This window comes from Phyllobates terribilis, unplaced genomic scaffold (assembly GCF_046119375.1).
Source record: "Phyllobates terribilis strain yellow unplaced genomic scaffold, ASM4611937v1 Scaffold_3__8_contigs__length_932513732, whole genome shotgun sequence".
NCBI lineage: Eukaryota > Metazoa > Chordata > Amphibia > Anura > Dendrobatidae > Phyllobates > Phyllobates terribilis.
Window position 1 is genome coordinate 815,221,556 of NW_027362763.1, and position 15,895 is coordinate 815,237,450.

The 15,895-nt window shown below is 41.3% G+C and overlaps 1 protein-coding gene across 4 annotated transcripts in view; it reads right to left on the bottom strand.

Annotated features, from left to right (window-relative positions):
* Positions 1-15,895, bottom strand: part of TIAM2 (TIAM Rac1 associated GEF 2) — a 518,307-nt gene that overhangs the window by 368,973 nt on the left and 133,439 nt on the right. For all 4 annotated transcript variants that reach the window (XM_073672431.1, XM_073672433.1, XM_073672430.1 and 1 more), the window contains exon 2: positions 12,053-12,131. The gene's annotated coding sequence lies outside the window, so the exon portion shown is untranslated. The remainder of the gene's footprint in view (positions 1-12,052; positions 12,132-15,895) is intronic.

Consider the following 15,895-nt stretch of genomic DNA (forward strand, 5'->3'; position numbering starts at 1 on the left):
CAACTTTACATAGTCTCACGGTTCTGCTTGCCCGCCTGGGATAGAACAGCTGCGACTTTGGGACTTCCAGGGCCAACCCAGCTCAACCAGTGGCTCCCTGCTTTTGGCGGGCCCCCACAGAGAGAAGGCAGCAGCGGCAATCTTAGGAAGCTGACAGTCCATCGAAGTACAAGGCCGAGAGACCCGAAGGTCCCAATCTTCATCGTCCTAACCTGGCCTCCACAAATCTATCCATGGGCTCTCTGATGGTCAATGGAGCATATCCGTATCTTTCCAGTAAGGGCCATATACCCTTAGGCTGGAATCATGTAGAATCCAAATCTGTGTCTCTTTGAATAAAGCTATGCTACCAAGCTGATGGTCTGAAGAGAGTTTGATCTTTGATTCTCCTTATAAAGTCTCTATAAATTCTCTGTTTCAAATCTGCCTGCTACAGACGCATATATTCCTTAAATTGTTCTTTCAAGTACACATCCACAGGGCAAGGGTTAGGGATCATATTATTCCACAGGGCTCAGGTCTCATTGTTTGAGCCTTTAATCAATTTACATAGGTATAGCAAGTGGCTCTTGTAAGTAAACATCTAGCTGGCCTTAATGCAACATGCAATTAGCATAGTACCAAATATTATTGTTTCAGAACCAAGAGAAGACAACATTCAGGGTTATACAAATACTGGTCTGTCCTTCTTGATCCAACAAAGAAACACACACACAATAGTGCATTTCTCTTGGCTTAACAAATCTAGACACCTGGCTGTTTAAGATTAGAAGCTGTTTTGTCACATGTATGGATCATTATATGGGGCCCATTATGTATGGAGCAATATATGGGGCCCATTATGTATGGGACATTAAAAGGGGCCCATTCTGTAGGGAGCGTTATATGGGGCCCATTATTCGATATGGAGCATTATATGGGGCAAATTATGTATGCAGCAATATATGGGGCCCATTATTTCTGGAGCATTATATGGGGCCCATTATGTATGGAGCATTATATGGGGCCCATTATGTATGGAGCAATATATGGGGCCCATTATTCGGTAGGAGCATTATATGGGGCCCATTATTTGGAATGGAGCATTATATGGGGCCCATTACGCATGGTGCAATATATGGGGCCTATTATGTATGGAGCAATATACAGTATAGACCAAAAGTTTGGACACACCTTCTCATTTAAAGATTTTTCTGTATTTTCATGACTTTGAAAATTGTACAGTCACACTGAAGGCATCAAAACTATGAATTAACACATGTGGAATTATATACTTAACAAAAATTTGTGAAACAACTGAAAATATGTCTTATATTCTAGGTTCTTCAAAGTAGCCACCTTTTGCTTTGATGCCTGCTTTGCCCACTCTTGGCATTCTCTTGATGAGCTTCAAGAGGTAGTCACCGGAAATGGTTTTCACTTCACAGGTGTGCCCTGTCAGGTTTAATAAGTGGGATTTCTTGCCTTATAAATGGGGTTGGGACCATCAGTTGTGTTGTGCAGAAGTCTGGTGGATACACAGCTGATTGTTATGATCTGCAACATGTACTAAGGAAAGATAGGGGAAAGCAGTCCCTACTGTAAGACTAAGCCGAATCCCTACGATGTAGCGGGCTGCCTGTTGCTAGTGAACAGACCAGCCTTAGTCCTCGGCTAGTCTGAACGAAGACCTATAGAATTAAGGGAGGGGTCCATAAAAGAACTAAGGACTGGAACAAAAATGGGACACCTCCTAAACAGAAGTTGTTGCAGAACACAAAAAGACAAACTGACAAAAAGTACTAGAGGTCCCAGAGGACCAAGCGAACTTGACAGAGAAAGGCACAGAAACACCAGGCTAGAGAGACAGTCAAACACTGAAGTCCAGCACAGCCAGAAGGGCGGAGCTGGAATATAAAGGCAGATGATCACGTGACCGCAAACACAAGATAGAAAAAACAAACAATAGGGTTCTAACACTAATAGTCCTACTGAATAGACTGTTAGAATTTGTATTATGGCAAGAAAAAAGCAGCTAAGTAAAGAAAAACGAGTGGCCATCATTACTTTAAGAAATGAAGGTCTGTCAGTCCGAAAAATTGAGCAAACTTTGAAAGTGTCCCCAAGTGCAGTTGCAAAAACCATCAAGAGCTATAGAGAAACTGGCTCACATGAGGACCGCCCCAGGAAAGGAAGACCAAGAGTCACCTCTGCTTCTGAGGATAAGTTCATCCGAGTCACCAGCCTCAGAAATCGCAGGTTAACAGCAGCTCAGATTAGAGACCAGGTCAATGCCACACAGAGTTCTAGCAGCAGACACATCTCTACAACAACTGTTAAGAGGAGACTTTGTGCAGCAGGCCTTCATGGTAAAATAGCTGCTAGGAAACCACTGCTAAGGACAGGCAACAAGCAGAAGAGACTTGTTTGGGCTAAAGAACACAAGGAATGGACATTAGACCAGTGGAAATCTGTGCTTTGGTCTGATGAGTCCAAATTTGAGATCTTTGGTTCCAACCACCGTGTCTTTGTGCGACGCAGAAAAGGTGAACGGATGGACTCTACATGCCTGGTTCCCACCGTGAAGCATGGAGGAGGAGGTGTGATGGTGTGGGGGTGCTTTGCTGGTGACACTGTTGGGGATTTATTCAAAATTGAAGGCATACTGAACCAGCATGGCTACCACAGCATCTTGCAGCGGCATGCTATTCCATCCGGTTTGCGTTTAGTTGGACCATCATTTATTTTTCAACAGGACAATGACCCCAAACACACCTCCAGGCTGTGTAAGGGCTATTTGACTAAGAAGGAGAGTGATGGGGTGCTACGCCAGATGACCTGGCCTCCATAGTCACCAGACCTGAACCCAATCGAGATGGTTTTGGGTGAGCTGGACCGCAGAGTGAAGGCAAAAGGGCCAACAAGTGCTAAGCATTTCTGGGAACTCCTTCAAGATTGTTGGAAGACCATTTCCAGTGACTACCTCTTGAAGCTCATCAAGAGAATGCCAAGAGTGTGCAAAGCAGTCATCAAGGCAAAAGGTGGCAACTTTGAAGCCGTCTTCTGTTAACGGAAATATAGGGGGGTTCCACGTTACTAGTAGCAAAAAGGCTCTGGAAAAGCGAAATATCCCTTGCCCCCCAAAAGAAATTCAGCAAATTCTGTGCTCCCAAATACAAATTCCCACCTCCCTTTTGAGCCCCACAGTATGCCTAAAACGCAGTTAGTGTCCACATGTTTGGCATTTCTGTAGCGATTAGAGACCACCTAATTTACGGGTGCATGTCTCGAGAAGCACGAGCTGGGCATAACATACTGGTCACTACAATGGCAGTTTGCAACTTTCACTCAACAACATCCACTGCTGCTTGTTTCTGGAAAACAAAAATGTAGTTAAAATCCTCACCACACCTGTGGATAAATTCTCAAAGGGGTAAAATTTCCAAAATGGGGTCACTTCAGGGGGGATTCTGCTCTTCTTGCACTTAGGGTCTCTGTATATGGAGCCTGCATACTATTCTAGGAAAATCTGCACTCCAGGAGGCAAATAGCGCTCTGTCTCTCCCAAGTCTCGCCATGTGGCTATGCAGTACCGTACAGTCAAATATGGGGTATTTCTACATTAAGAAAAAATTGTGTGACAAATTTTGGTGTCATTTTTACCCATTTCCCAGTGTGAAAATGTAAAATCTTGGGCTAAAACAAAACTTTGGTGGTAAAAATATAATTATTCTTTCTTCAATGATGTAACATTCTGTGAGGCACATGTGGTGTCAACACATGCTCACTGCACCCCTAGATGAATTCATTTAGATATGTAGTTTCTAAAATGGGGTCTCTTAAGGAGAGTTCTGCTGTTCTGGCACCTTAGGCGCTCTGCCAAAGTAACATGGCACCGTCAAACCAGCCCAGCAAAATATGAACTCCAATATAGCGCTTCTTCCCTTCTGAGCTTTGCACTGTGCCTCCAAAAGTAGTTTTCGACCACATATGGGTTATCAGCATACTCTGGAGAAATTGCACAGCAAATTTTGGGGTCCATTTTCTCATGCTATCCTTGTGCAAATAAAACAACTAAAACAACATTTTGTGTGAAAAATATATTTTCTTCATTTTTAGTGATCCACGTTGTAAAATTCTGTGAAACACTTGTGGGTTCAAAGTGCTCACTACACATCTAAATAAATTCCTTGAGGGGTCTAGTTTCCAAAATAGGGTCACTTGTGGGGGTTTTCCACTGTTTAAGCACATCAGGGGCTCTCCAAATGCGATATGACACCCGCAGATCATTCTATCAAAGTCTGCGTTCCACATATCACTCCTTCCTTTCTGAGCCCTGCCATGCGCCCAAACAATAGTTTTCCCCCACATATGGGGTATCAGCATGCTCAGAAGAAGTTGCACAACAGTTTTTGAGGTCTATTTTATCCTGCTACCCCTTTGAAAATAAAAACATTCAAGCAAATTTTACATTCAAAAAGTCAAAAGGAGTTCCTTCCCTTCCGAGCCATGCCGTGCGCCCAAACAGTGGTTTTCCCCCACATATGGGGCATCGGCGTGCTCAGGAGAAATTGCACAACTAATTTTGGGGTCCATTTTTACCTGTTACCCTTGCGAAAATAAAAAAAATTGGGTCTAAAGTAAAATTTTTGTGAAAAAAAGCTAAAATGTTCATTGTTTTCTTCCACATTCCAAAAATTTCTGCGAAGCACCTGAAAGGTTAATAAACTTCTTGAATGTGGTTTTGAGCACCTTGAGGGGTGCAGTTTTTAGAATGGTGTCAGTCTTGAGTATTTCCTTTCATAAAAACCCCTCAAAGTCATTTCAAATGTGATGTGGTCCCTAAAAAAAATGGTTTTGTAAATTTTGTTGGAAAAATGAGAAATCGCTGGTCAACTTTTAACCCTTATAACTTCCTAAGAAAAAAAAATTGTGTTCCAAAATTTTTCTGATGTAAAATAGACATGTGGGAAATGTTATTTATTAACTATTTTGTGTGATATAGCTCTCTCATTTAAGGGTATGAAAATTCAAAGTTTGAAAATTGCAAAATTTTCTAAATTTTTGACAAATTTCCAATTTTTTCACAAATAAACGCCAGTCATATCAAATAAATGTTACCACTATCATGAAGTACAATATGTCATGAAAAAAATATTCTCAGAATCAGTATGATCCGTTGAAGAGTTCCAAAGTTATTACCTCATAAATTGACACTGGTCAGAATTGTAAAAATTGGCCTGGTCAGGAAGGTGAAAACAGGCTTTGGGGAGTAAAAATTCAAGTAATATATAAGGAAGTCCTTTACCTGTATAGTCACTCAGTGTGACTATGAATTGATTGAGTTGATATCAACTGCAGTAACAACACCTTAATAAAATGTTTTTTTTTTGTTCTTCACACATTTCAAACAAGGTGAGCAATATTAAACCCCATAGTGCTAATTTTGCTACTAAACCAAAACCTGAATCCAAGGCTTGTGTGTCACAGAAAGTCTGATTCCTCTATTGTAAAACGGGAAAGCCATAATGTTTTTTTTTGTTTGTTTGGTTTTTTACTGCCTCCACCACCACTTACTATACATTCAGTATAAGTTCAGTACTAGTGATGAGCGAGCATGCTTGTTACTCGAGATTTACGAGCATGCTCGGGTGTTTTCCGAGTATCTTCAGCATGCTCGGGTGTTATGTTTTCGTCACTCTGTGCTCATGATTTGCGACTGTTTGACAGCTTTAATACATGTGAGGAATGCCTGTTTCTTAGGCATTCCTGTCAAACAGTCACAAATTAAGAGCACTAAGTGACAAAAACATAACATCGAGCACCGCTGAAGATACTCGGCGAGCACCCGAGCATGCTCGCCTAAAGGGTTAACAGAACATACTCGCTCATCACTATTCAATATGAGACCTCAGAGTGTTGAGCACATATTTTCTGGGTAATTAGATACTTTTTAATATTGTGAATTGCAGCAAATTTATTTGACAAAACTGGCAAATTCAAATTTCATATGACCTGCGTATCTCTTTTCACAATCCTATGTGATGCAATTGCCAATGAAAAGAAAATTAATCTAAATAAAAGCATTGGATTGACACTGCATTCAATTGCATCAAATGTTCACTTATTCAGCACCTCTGTGTATCCGATAGTAATATCATTGCTGAAACAACATTCTACTGTATCTTGTCACAAAGCAGCTACTGCTGGTAATACTATCATCAGCTCACAGCTCATGTTGAAGACCCATCCATTTAGCTCACGTGGGATAAACAGCAAGTCCCCGGGAAGTGACTGCCTTATTTTACTGAATAAGCTTCATTATAAAGTAGTGGATTCTGTGCTTGTTAATAATCTGAATGGTTGTTACATCCAATGCATTAAATAATATTTATGAAAGGCCCATAACTATTTTTATTGAAAGCTACACATAAAGGTATTATAATAGGTAAAAAAAATAAATTAATTATTGGTTTTAGGTCACGTTCACATTCAGTATTTAGTCAGTATTTCACATCAGTATTTGTAAGCCACAATCAGGAGAAGAACAATCAGAGGAAAAGTATAATAGAAACACGTCACCACTTCTGTATTTATCACCCACTCTTGATTTTGGCTTACAAATACTGATGTAAAATACTGACCAAATACTGAAAATGTGAACGTTGCCTTAGTGGCAGCCTCTGAACATCAGAATTGACATTCCTGTTGAGGAACCTAGAGCAAAATCAGTTTTCTATGATCTCTAAAGATATGGGAACTCTTGTATGAATGTTGCTATTGCATATGATCATAAATATAAGTGAACTAGATGGTGGCCCGATTCTAACGCATCGGGTATTCTAGAATATGTATGCGACCGACCGTGCGCAATCAGCAGAGCGGTGTTTAAATTTGGCGCCAAAATCGCTGATTGGTCACGGCCGGCATCCGCGACCAATCAGCAAAGCGGTGTTTAAATTTGGCGCCAATATCGCTGCTTGGTCGCGGCCGGCCACCGCGACCAATAAGCAAAGCGGTGTTTAAATTTGGCGCCAATACTGCTGATTGGTCGCGGTCGCCGGCCACGACCAATCACCAGAGCGGGGTTTAAATTTGGCACCAATACTGCTCATTGGTTGCGGGCGGCGGCCGCGACTAATCAGCGAACCGTGTTAGTGAGGACTGGAGAGCGTGTTTAAATATGTCGCCAAAATCGCTGATTAGTCGCGACCGCGACCAATCAGCAAAGCGGTGTTTAAATTTGGCGCCAATATCGCTGATTGGTCGCGGCCGGCAACCGCGACCAATCAGCAGAGCGGGGTTTAAATTTGGCGCCAATACTGCTGATTGGTCTCTTTTGCCGGCCGCGACCAATCAGCAGAGCGGGGTTTAAATTTGGCGCCAATAATGCTGATTGGTCGCGGCCGGCGACCGCGACCAATCAGCAGAGCGGTTTTTAAATTTGGCGCCAAAATCGCTGATTGGTCGTGGCCGGCGGTCGCGACCAATCAGCAGAGCGGTGTTTAAATTTGGCGCCAATAATGCTGATTGGTCGCGGCCGGCAACCGCGACCAATCAGCAGAGCGGTGTTTAACTTTGGCGCCAATACTGCTGATTGGTCGCGGCCGGCGACTGCGACCAATCAGCAGAGAGGTGTTTAAATTTGGCGCCAATAATGCTGATTGGTCGCGGCCGGCAACCGCGACCAATCAGCAGAGCGGTGTTTAACTTTGGCGCCAATACTGCTGATTGGTCGCGGTCGGCGACTGCGACCAATCAGCAGAGAGGTGTTTAAATTTGGCGCCAATAATGCTGATTGGTCGCGGCCGGCAACCGCGACCGATCCAGCCTGTCATGTGAATGTAGCAGAGCTGGAGCTGTCCTGGGAACCATCGAAAGGTAAGGATGATGTTGGTTTATTATTTTTCTTTTATTGCAGGAGATCGTTGGCTTCAGCTGGAATGGGCGTGACGGTAAGTATGGTTTAATTTAGAACAATAAAGAATTGTGTGTTTATTTCAATTAAAGGACTTTATTCTGGGTGTTGTGTTTTTTTTAAATACTTTACTACTTTACAGCAGAAAGCTGCAATCCAGCCTGTCATGCCGCAGGCAGACACTGAGAAGCGCAGGCATGCTTGCGCTCCTCAGTGTCAGGCTGTGACGGCATCCAGATGAGCCAAGTCTCTCACGCTCACCGCATGCGCAGGAGAAATCTCCCACGCTGTCAGTGACGTGCATGAGGTGAACTGAGTTCATTGTCGGCTCATCTGGATGCCGTCACAGCCAGACACTGAGGAGCGCAAGCATGCCTGCGCTTCTCAGTGTCTGCGGGATGACAGGCTGGATGGCAGCGTTCTGTTGCGATCCAGCCTGTCATCTCGATGCAGCAGAGCTGGAGCCATCCTGGGAACCATCGAAAGGTAAGGATGATGTTGGTTTATTATTTTTCTTTTATTGCAGGAGATCGTTGGCTTCAGCTGGAATGGGCGTGACGGTAAGTATGGTTTAATTTAGAACAATAAAGAATTGTGTGTTTATTTCAATTAAAGGACTTTATTCTGGGCATTTGTGTTTTTTTTTAACTTTAACTATGGGGTTAGTAATGGGGGTGTCTTAAAAACGCCTCTCCATTACTAACCTGGGCTTGATGTCAGCTGGCATTATAAGCTGACATCAACCCCAACCCTATTACCCCACTGCCACCGCTACAGGGCAGTGGGAAGAGCGAGGCTAAGTGCCAGAATTGGCGCATCCTATGGATGCGCCATTTCTGGGGCGGCTGACGGCTGGTGTTTCTAGCCTGGGAGGGGGCCAATATTCATGGCACCCTTCCTGGGCTCTTAATATTAGCCCCCAGCTGTCTGCCTAGCCTTTGCTAGCTATTAAAAGAGGGGGGACCCCACATCATTTTTTTTGGGGTCCCCCATTTTAATAGCTAGTAAAGGCTAGGTATTCAGCTGGGGGCTGATATTAGTAGCCTGGGAAGCTCTGTGGCTATTACCCCCTTCCCAGGCTTCAAACATCTGCCCCAGCGGTCTGCTTAACCTCCGCTAGAGACTAAAATTAAGGGGAACCCCACGCCAATTTTTTTTTTAATAAATCCTTTATTTTAACACTAAATGACAAGTACAGTAATCAACACTGTCACTGTACTTATTATATATGTGACTGACATGTTTCTATCTATCTAATCTATGTGTGATGCTCTATCTTTCTGTTCTAAATTTTCGGGTACCGATGCTGAATTGCCGGCCGGCTTTTTTAAAGAGACGGTGCATGAAAACACTATTATTTTTTTAAATAAATCCTTTACACTAAATGACAAGTACAGTAAGCAACACTGTAACTGTACTTCTTTTATATGTGACTGACATGTTTCTATCTATCTAATCTATGTGTGAAGCTCTATTCTTTCTGTTCTAAATTGTCGGGTACCGGTATATGCCGCTGATGAATTGCCGGCTTTTCATGTTTCACTGTGAGCACTGTTCCCATCGATTTGGGCAACCACTGTAATGCCACAACCACCATGGCTGTGGCATTAACGTCTTAAAAAAATATTAATTCCTGCTATTCCATTTAATTGTAATGTAAGGGAGATAATGTAATGTCAGCGCTTGAGCAGGAGAATTCTCCCACGCTGGGATGGCATTCTGATGACAGGCTGGATCGCAGCTGAGCGCTGCCATCCAGCTTGTCATCCTTCAGAGACACTGCAGAGCGCAGGTATTATGGGAACTTCCGATTACGGTATTCGATATTGTAAAAGTATCGGAACTCCGATACCGCGAATATCGGTCGATACCCGATATTTCAGTATCGGAATGCTCAACACTACTGGTGATGCTACAACACATTATTGAAATCACATATAGTATTCTGTAGCTAATATACTTAAGTACACATCAGGAGATGTAAGTAGTGTAATAGAGGTAGAAATAAATCTCAAATCAAACCTGTTATGATTTGCTAGTCTACTGTCTATTTTACTTGTATTGTTACTTAAATCACAACCCTGTTCTTAGATCTCTGCATTGAATTGTTCCGCTGTTATTCTTGAGGAAAAATTGACAATTAGGTGTTACTATTCCTTTTTTCAAAGGGGTGTGTCCTAACACAATAGGGAGTATCAGTGTGTAGAGATACCATAAGCTCAGAACACTCAGTTAACTTATTCATAAATTTCACAGAGAAATGACAGAGAAGCATAACATAAGAAAAGAGGCTCCGGAATTATTATGTAGTTGTATATACAATTATTTATCAAGAGAGACATGTAATGCGTGGCCAATGATTAGTCTTCTTTAAAGTTTTATTAATGATTTGCTTACATGTGCCGATGTATACATAATGTAATCTTCATTTACAAGTAAGGAAAAATTCAAATAGTAATGTAAAAATGTGAGTATGCAACGGATAATATATACCAAATATGATCAGTATTATCTTTCTCTCTCTTTGTGTTTCATGTTGCCCAGTGAATTTTAAACAATCTTTTCTGACTCATTAAACCATATTGCTATGTTCGAATGCCAAGCTTTCACTTGCTAAGAAGAAATTATTTTCTTTTAAAGGTATAATTGGTGAAGAGTGAACTGAAAATAGAAAAAAGTTATAAACTATCAATGTATCTCGTCAGAACCCTGGAAATTCTTTGCCTGACCTGCTAAATTGCTACATATGCATCCCACAAAATTAGAATATCATCAAAAAGTTAATTTATTTCAGTTCTTCAATACAAAAAGTGAAACTCATATATTATATAGAGTCATTACAAACAGAGTGATCTATTTCACGTGTTTATTTCTGTTAATGTTGATGATTATGGCTTATAGCCAATGAAAACACAAAAGTCATTATCTCAGTAAATTAAAATTAACAAAAAAACACATGCAAAGGCTTCCTAAGCGTTTAAAAAGGTCCCTTAGTCTGTTTCAGTAGGCTCCACAATCATGGGGAAGCCTGCTGACTTGACAGATGTCCAGAAGGCAGTCATTGACACACTCCACAAGGTCCCAGAGTTCCAATTTTCATTTGGAAACCAAGGTCCCAGAGTCTGGAGGAAGAGTGGAGAGGCACACAATCCAAGCTGCTTGAGGTCTAGTGTGAAGTTTCCACAATCAGTGATGGTTTGGGGAGCCATGTCATCGGTCCACTGTGTTATATCAAGACCAAAGTCAGTGCAGCCGTCTACCAGGAAATTTTAGAGCACTTCATGCTTCCCTCTGCCGACAAGCTTTTGCTTTTTGGAGATGGAAACTTCATTCTCCAGCAGAACTTGGCACCTGCCCACACTGCCGAAAGTACCAATACCTGGTTTAAAAACAACAGTATCACTGTGCTTGATTGGCCAGCAAACTCACCTGACTTTAACCCTATAGAGAATCTATGGGGTATTGTCAAGAGGAAGATGAGAGACACCAGACCCAACAATGCAGACGAGCTGAAGGCTGCTATCAAAGCCACCTGGGCTTCCATAACACCTCAGCAGTACCACAGGCTGATCGCCTCCATGCCACGCCGCATTGATGCAGTAATTGATGCAAAAGGAGCCCCGACCAGGTATTGAGTGCATTTACTGAACATACATTTCAGTAGGGAAACATTTTGGATTTTAAAAACATTTTTCAAGCTGTTGTTATAAAGTATTCTAATTTACTGAGATAATGACTTTTGTGTTTTCATTGGCTGTAAGCCATAATCATCAACATTAACAGAAATAAACACTTGAAATAGATCACTCTGTTTGTAATGACTCTATATGAGTTTCACTTTTTGTATTGAAGGACTGAAATAAATTAACTTTTTGATGATATTCTAATTTTGTGAGATGCACCTGTATGAACGCACATCTGGACCTTAATACATAAGATATGGTTTGAATAAGCAATTCATTTAAAAAGTGCTGCATACAAAAATTTGTAAATATTCTACATCTTATAGTCGTTTTCAAGCCTCATGGGGAGAAATTTTTTTTTCAATGAAATGGAGTCTCATATCAGTACACTCTACTAATACATGATAAATGCAAAGCAACAAAAACTCTTCTGGTTCTAATAAAAATAATAGTAATAATTGTGAATACTTACAGACTGTAGCCTCCTCTACTAAAAGGCACAGAGGATTGCACTGAAATATGTAGCGTCTGCAAGCTCTTCCCATCAAGGTCTGCAAAACAAGGAGATGCCTTTCATAATGGAGAAAGAATGAAGCACATTAGTAGCAGATGCTGGAATTCAAAGGAGGTCACTAAGGGTCTCCAAGGTTTTCAAGCTTCAATTGGTAAATTAGAGGTCCACAAAATTTGGTGGAGCCAAAAAGAAAACATTGTTTTAACCCTTTAAAGTTACAACATCAAATGATAATATATCATTTTCTTAATTAAATGATTTTCTTCGCAGTCATCTACGAGCAGATATGCCAATACTCATAATGTATTTAGTGATGGTAATATATAGTACATGCTGTAGATAATGAAACTGAACTCCTAAACCATATAACACAGTTAAAGCACCATTCCAAAGTTTTTTGTTTTTCAGCACTGGATTGGTGCTTCTATTGTAAGGCCCCTACCCCCAGTCTTATACTCACCCTCTGGTATGTTCACCTTTTATCACTCTGGTCTCGCAGAACCATCTAGTGACCGCATTTCTGACTGTCCGGAAATCAGAAGTTTCGTCACAAGCTCTCAATGCAAGTCTATGGCAGTCTGCATGTGGCTCTCAGATTTCTATTGAGTGGTGACCTCCATCTCGCTCCATGAAACACTGGAACCGCGGGCAGGTCACAAACTGCTGGAAACCGACGGCCGACGGCCACATAAAATGTGAAGACACCAGCAGGTAAGTATAAGAGTAGGGTAAGGAACTTAAGATTACAAGCACCACTCCAGCTGTAAAATAAAAATGCGCTGGAGTGGGGCTTTAATATGAAAATTTTGCCCAGTTTTACAGTTTCATTTTCCTAGTATCCATACACTAATTTCTGTCAAACTGAAAAAAAGTGTTCAACTGATTAGTAGACACAGACTTCACAGCAGTAGATGACATACTGCAGATTTTTGGCATGTAACACCAAGTACTGTCAATAATTAGATTTTTTTTTACTTATTTATGCACCCGGAAAGGTTATTTACATTAACATAGTAACATAGTAACATAGTTTGTAAAGCCGAATAAAGACTTGCGTCCATCAAGTTCGACCTGTTAGTTCTGTAATTGCTAAAGTTGATCCAGAGGAGGGCAAAAAACCCAAATGATTTGGCCAATCTTCACCTGAGGAAAAATTCCCTCCCGACTCTGAAACCAGCAGTCAGAATAAATCCCTGTATCAACCTACTATTTTATTTTATTTTTAAGTATATGCTGAAATCTGCCTGGTATCTAGAAATGCATCCAGTCCCCGCTTGAACTGGTGTAGTGAATCTGACATTACCGTCTCCTCACTCAGTGAATTCCATATTCTCACTGCTCTTACCGTAAAGAACCCCTTCCTATGCTGGTGCTGAAACCTTTTCTCTTCCAGTCTTAGTGAGTGCCCTCTTGTTACCGTAATATCCCTCCTTTTGAACAAATCCCGGGCAAGGTCTCTATACTGTCCCCTAACATATTTGTACACATTTATTATGTCCCCCCTCAACCTTCTCTTTTCCAGGCTGAATAGTCCTAGTTTTGCCAACCTCTCTGGGTATTGCAGTCCCTCCATTCCCTTTATTAATTTTGTTGCCCTCCTTTGTACCTTTTCAAGCTCATTTATATCCTTTCTATATATTGGGGCCCATAACTGAGCACAGTATTCCAAGTGTGGTCTGACCAGTGCTTTGTACAGTGGAAGAACAATGTTCTCATCCTTTGCAGCTATACCTCTTCTGATACATCCCATTACCCTGTTTGCCCTTACAGCGGCGGCCTGACTTTGGGCACTCCAATTTAGTTTGCTATCAATCATGATGCCCAAGTCCTTCTCCATCTCTGAATTCCCCAATGGTTTCTCATTCAGTGAGTACTGGTGACTTCCATTTTTCCTTCCCATATGTATGACCTTACATTTCTCCTCGTTAAACCTCATTTGCCATTTAATGCTCCACCTACCCAGCTTATCCAAATCCCTCTGTAGGTCTGCACTGTCCTCTTTTGTATTAATTGTTTTACATAACTTTGTGTCATCTGCAAATATTGATATTTTACTATTTATCCCGTTGACTATGTCGTTAATAAAGATATTAAATAACATTGGGCCTAGTACAGACCCCTGTGGTACCCCACTAGTGACGCTTACCCAATCTGAGTATATTCCATTTATAACCACCCTCTGCCTTCTATCCTTTAGCCAGTTAGCTACCCACTTGCAGACATTTTCCCCCAGCCCCATCATTCTCATTTTGTATACCAACCTATTATGTGGCACGCTATCGAACGCTTTTGAGAAGTCGAGATACACGACATCCACTGGTTCCCCCTGATCTACTCGAGAGCTAACCTCCTCGTAGAAGTCAATCAGGTTTGTTTGGCAGGAGCGATTCCTCATGAATCCATGTTGGTTCGGGATTAATAGATTATTAGCATCAAGATGCTCCGTAATTGCCTCTTTAATGAAGCTTTCAAAAATTTTGCCCACAACGGACGTCAGACTCACCGGCCGATAGTTTCCGGCGTCACTTTTTGCTCCCTTTTTGAATATTGGCACTACATTCGCCTGTCGTCAATCAAGTGGTACAGACCCAGTCACAACAGAGTCCTTAAATATAAGATATAACGGTCTGTCTATCACATTACTTAGTTCCCTTAGTACCCGTGGGTGTATGCCATCAGGTCCTGGTGATTTGTTTATTTTAATGTTACTGAGGCGTTTCTGTACCCCAGCTTGGGTTAGATTTGTCATACTTAGTGGAGGATTAAGCTTGTCACTTCTCATTTCTCCTGTTAGTTCTATTTCCTTTGTGAAAGTTGTCGAAAAAAAATTATTTAATAGATTAGCTTTATCCTCATCTTTCTCTATGATTTTGCCTTCATCACTTTTTATCGGTCCAATATTATCCAATTTAATCCTTTTACTATTTATATACGTAAAGAACAGTTTGGGATTTGATCTACTTTCCCTAGCAATACGTCTCTCTGTTTCCTCCTTCGCTATTTTTATTTGTTTTTTACAGGTTCTCGTTTTTTCCTTGTAACACATTAGTGCCTTCTTACTGTTTTCCTGTTTTAATCTCTTGAATGCCTCTTTTTTGCTATTTAACGCCCCTTTTACGTTCTTGTTCAACCATATTGGTTTCCTCTTATTTCTGGCCCTTTTATTCCCATACGGTATATATCTCTCGCACTGAGTATTCAGAATTCTTTTGAAGGTTTCCCATTTACTATTCGTATTCCTTTGATTAAGTAGTTTGTCCCAGTCAATAAGTTGAAGGTTTTCTATCAGCTGATCAAACTTCGCCCTCCTAAAGTTTAATGTTTTTGTTGTTCCCTTATTGATAACCCTATCAATACTTTTGGAAGGTGTTGCTATAAAGGAAAATTTGTCACCAGGTTTTTTTGTTACCCAATCTGAAAGCAGCATGATGTGGGGGCAGGGACCCTGATTCCAATGATGTACCACTTATCATTCCGTTCTCTGAATACCGAGCTCTGTATAACCCCGCCCACACCACTGATTTACAGCTTTGTGTGTACACTGTGCATAGGCAGAAAACAGCTAATTAGTGGTGTGGGTGGGATTATTCAGTGGCACTGAATATGGAGGACTACATAGCAGTAGGTTAGTAGGCCTCTAGCGATAATATCCTGCTGATAAAACAGTGATTTTATCAAAACTGCAGCAAGCAGACCAGTAAGTGTCACATTATTGGAATCAAGGGTTCTGTCTCTACATTGTGCTGCTCTCAGATTAGGTGGCAAAAACCTGGTGATGTATGCCTTATACACACGTGTAAC